This window comes from Anabas testudineus, chromosome 7 (genome assembly GCF_900324465.2).
Source record: "Anabas testudineus chromosome 7, fAnaTes1.2, whole genome shotgun sequence".
Lineage (NCBI taxonomy): Eukaryota > Metazoa > Chordata > Actinopteri > Anabantiformes > Anabantidae > Anabas > Anabas testudineus.
Window position 1 is genome coordinate 24,018,260 of NC_046616.1, and position 5,023 is coordinate 24,023,282.

A 5,023-nucleotide genomic window follows, 5' to 3' on the forward strand; every position below is an offset into this window, starting at 1 on the left:
GGAAATGACTAAAGAGGGTGGACATGACGCAGCGTGACGTGACAATCTGCCAGAGAAGTGAGATCAGAGAGGAGTTAATAAAGATGAAGGGGGGCCATAGTTAGAACAGATGGAGTGATCAGGACAGAGGGAGTGGGAGAGTGCATCAGTCCATGTTTGTGCATGGCAGGAAGTGGCTGGTGAGCGGAGTAACCAGATTGGAACCAGGTAGAAGAAGGTGACCTGTCATTCAGGACACAGGGAAGTGGCTTCTTAAACACTAAGCATGACTTTTTCTACCCAAGAGGAACTCTCTCCAGATACAGGCTGAGGCTGAAGCGTTGTGACTGAGTTGTGTGGGGGAGGTGCTGAGGAGGCTGTAGTGAAGTGCACGAGGTCCAGAGGCTCAGCCTGGAATATACGGAAAAAATTATTACATTTGTTGTCCTGGACCCAACAGTCACCTGGCTGCTGGACATGTATCCAGTGATGGTCCTCATGCCCCTCCACACCTCCCCTCCCTGCTGTTGTTATCATACAATCTAATGTACTAGTACAGAGCCTGATGAACAAAGTCAACTGTCCAAAACTTCAAATCTGATGAACTGTGGATAGCACAATCATAAGATACCACCGAACAGCATGGCTGTATTCTACCACTAACTGAACAACCTAAACAGTGAGTTCCTTTTCTTGGTATTACTTTGTCACATTCCACCTGTACTGTATTTTGAACATTATTTCTTAACTTGGTTAACAGAATGGATGATGACGTGGTCTGGAATCGGCACTTCTCTATATTGAGCAGTGTAGGAGGCGTCCCACCTGCTGATGTGGGCAGGCTGACTGAGTACCTTCTCGCATCAAAGCTGTCCACCCCTGTAAACAAGAAAGCCAGAAATAGAAGCAACTCTTCTGCCTACATCTTGATAATTGTATGTTTACCTTCATGTTTTTTTTTTTAGCCCTACATTGTTATTGATGTACAAACAATATGTGGCTACTTCAGTTCACATTGTTTCCTATTGCCTGTTTATATTTTTACACATATGTGAAAATAAACAGGGCCAATAATGTTATATTGGCTTTATACATTCATATACAGTACATTACATTTTTCTTTGGTTTAGCAGTGCTATTATAACTATATACCTATTTATATTGTAGTCACTTGATTAGAATACAGCTAGTGTACAAAGGAAATATGTTCACAGTGATCAAAAACACAAAAATATCAGAATAAACATGTTTGTTTCAACATTAGTGGAAGATCTGATGAGAAGTTTCCCCAAAGTTTTTTCTTTGAGAGGTCAGAAGTCCAGCAAGGACCTAGTTAAGCATCTGGCAGTTTCATGTGGATGCCAAGTTGGTCCTTCCACAGCCTAAAGAAGCTTGACCAGAATTTTTTTTTGTGGAAACCACTTTTTGTGTTTCTAATGTTAAAAAAAAGAGAAAGGGAAATAAATACTGGTCATCATTCATAAAACAACAAAGCAAATGGTGCCCAAGACTTTTGCACAGTACTTTATATGAATGTATAATTGGGATGTTTGATGTGTGTAAATGATGTCAATGCGTGGTACAGTTTGAGCATCCTGTCTAGTGTCCAGATTTCATGGGCCTGAGGCAGATTGTCCAGGATAGCACTGATCTTGTCCACCATCTTCCTATCTTCCCTCTTCTGCCACGGCCTCCAAACTGTCCAACTCTCAGATTTTTGATCAGCTTGCTCAGTATGTTGGCTTCACTGTCTTGGATGCCTCTTCACTTCCCAGCACAGAATGCTAAAGAACAAAGCACTTGCTACAATAAACTGATAGAATTTCTTCAGTAGCCTGTTGCAAATGTCAAGAGAATGAAGCCTCATGAGGAGGAACATTGTGCTCTGTACTTTCTTGTATAGGTCATGTGTGTTGTTTGACCAGTGTTGTTGATATGGACTCGTCTGAGTTATAGAAAAGTATGAGCTGTAGAGTGTAAGCAGGAATGATGTCAGTACAGTCGCTTGAGGTGCACATCACCACTTCAGATACACACTAAGCGAACACTACCAGTGAGGTAATCTGTGATCCACTCCACATGAGTCGATGTGAACCTGCATTTCTGCAGCAAGCACCTGGTGAAGGATGGTGAAAGCACTTGATAATTTAAAGAACAGTGCTGCCTGCCTTTCCAGGTGAGTGTATGCTCTCTCTTGGTGATTTTTAAGATGTCAGCACTTTTAAAGAGGCATGGTGACTGAACTCTACACCTCTGACCTTCCTGGATTTATGTAAGCAAACACAAGATTGTATCACAGGCTAACCTGGATATATTTTTTGAGAGGGTTGCATAAGAATATTATTCAAGTCTTACAGATAAAGGTATCTGTATAATGACCCAGACATGACGTGGATCATTTACAGGTATGATAAAGTGAAATGATGTCAGTCAGGTAAGTGTGATGTTACATTCTGTTACCAGACCAGCGTCTGACATGACCTATTTTTTTTTTTTTTATGCAATACACTTTTGGATTTATGTCTTTTGTTTCCTTGCTCAAAAACAGATGAAGAATTAAATGCGTCAACTGTGATTCAGCAAACTGCTGATTATTCAGGGGGGTTGCTGTTCGCTGAGCTGAATGACAACATGACGTTCATGTGACGCTGCCAAAGGATGGCAGATGTAGGGAGACTCATCCAGGGACTGTTCATGTTGGGCTTCTCCAACCAACAGATCTTCCACCGTCTGCTGATAGAGCGTCACACAGTCATTCACCAGAAAGTACAGAGCTACATATCACATGTAATAGCAGCAACAGAACCAATTTAACACATTAGTAATTCAGAATCTGAATCTTTATTGTCCTATGTACAATAACATTTTTCCTCTGCAAATAAACTAATAATTACTAGTTATGCACTGATGCTTTTATTTAATTACTTGACCTATACTTGCTTTAATAATTTTTCTTCGCTGAAATTATCTTTCTTCTTCCCACCTTTCATTCTTCCTTCGTCCTCCTTCAAAATAAACTTCAAGGAAACATATTCAGATATTCAGATATTCAGATACAGGAAATGTAGTTGCACTTCAGTTTAGTCTTTGAAGAGTGCTGAGTAAAATATTAAGTGAAATTTCAATCTAATTTGATTCTACACTGTTTATACACTATACACTTTTTGATTATTAGAAATTGCAGTGCATTTAAAGACATGCTACCCCTAGCATCACAACAATTATAAACAAGTAAATGATTAAAAATGTTTGTTTTCTTCTGTCTTGGTGTGTTACTCCCAATCTCATTTAGACTTGGACTTGACTAACCTGGACTTGGACTTGTCTTGGACGTGACAAAATCAGCCTTGAATACAACTCTGGTTGAAACCCACTTCAACCCACTCGATTCATCCACTGCTTCATAAAATAAACATTGTTTTAACCAGTCGTAGCTTGTGTCCCTTCTTGAGGCTGGTTTTCACTGGTTTAAACTTCACAAGTAGTGCATAAAAAATGGGAAGTTAGCTGGAAGTAGAGGGTGACTGGTATGAATGAATGGCAATTTTTTAAAAACCTATATTTGACATTAGTACAAATATTTGTTTAAATGTCTCACATCACTATCATTTCAAATAACGGGACAGGACAACTGGAAAATTTGTTAAACATGTCTGTATTATGAGAGAGGTCGTCCTTCATAAGAACGAGGCAAGGTGAACCACTCTGTTAAAGATTGTGGACAAATACATACTTAGAAAAACATTTCTCAAAGTAAAATTGGGAATTTTATCATCTATAGTTCATGAGGCCTGAGGTTGGCTAGTGTTAGGGTTGAAGATGCCCATGATAGAGTTAGGTGGAAAAGGATGATTCGATGTGGCGACCCCTGATGGGAAAAGCCGAAAGAGAAGAAGATCATCTATAGTTCATAATATCATTAAAAGATTCAGAGAATGCAGATAAATCTCTGGGCTGAAAACCACTACTGAATCACAGTAGTGTTGTGCCCTCAGGTTAAAATGCATTGAAAACAATATTCTGTACTGGAAATCACTGCTCTTTTCAAGATGAATAGAGAAGAGAAGCATAGACCATGATTGGCTGCCAGCATAAAGACAGGTGGCACAAAACTAGGAAGAAGGGATAAGGAGGAAATATTGGAAGAAAGGAAGAAAAACAAAGCTATGTTTATGTTTATGTGCCACTGTAAATCCGTAGGACATGTACAAGTATAATGGCCAGCAGCTCTGGTCTGGTTGCAATTTCACTTTTTTATTTACTCATTAAAACAATTAAGATTTCATTCATAAATTAAAAACAAAAGAGAAAAACTCTAGTCTGTATGAATCTAAACATCAAAGCAGATAAACACACAGTTTGATTTTAATCAACAAACATGATCAACCTACGATTTGCGTAATCTAGTTCTTCTTTTAGCGAACTTAAACTGGAACAGCGTCATTGTGCAGTAAGAAGATCTCCTTTTATTGAATCAGTCCTCTTCTAACTTTTCTCTCACTGTTGCCATTTGCTGCCGTCTGAATGGACTTCCGCATTTCCATGCGTCTTAAACGTGACTGGCATCTTCCACGTGACGGCAAACGGACCAATGGGAACGGCGGATTTAAACCATGTCGCTTTTCACGTTTGACAAGGCCTGTGCTGCGTTTCCTTACTGTGGGAAAAAAGACAAGTATTCAGTACTAGTGCAAACTTTAGTTAGGTTCATGCTGGGTCTCATGAAAATACAAGCAAGCAAGCTCAGATTCAGTTGCCATAGTTAATACACACGAAATATGTATTTTTTTTAAGTAAAAAATAAAAGTTCAAACAAAATGAATGCATAAGTTAGGAGTCAACATTCCAAAAAATGCATCTAACCTTAATTATGTGTCTGTGTTTAAGGTGTAACGTCTGACTGCCCTCACGTGTGGGCGCTTTCACCCAGTTTTCAACAAGTGGGCTCTCGGCGTTTTTTTACCCGCTGTGTGTGAACGCGGCATAATAGTGGGATAAGAGAACTGGGCATGCGCAGTGGGTCAAACTCTTATGAAACAAAATA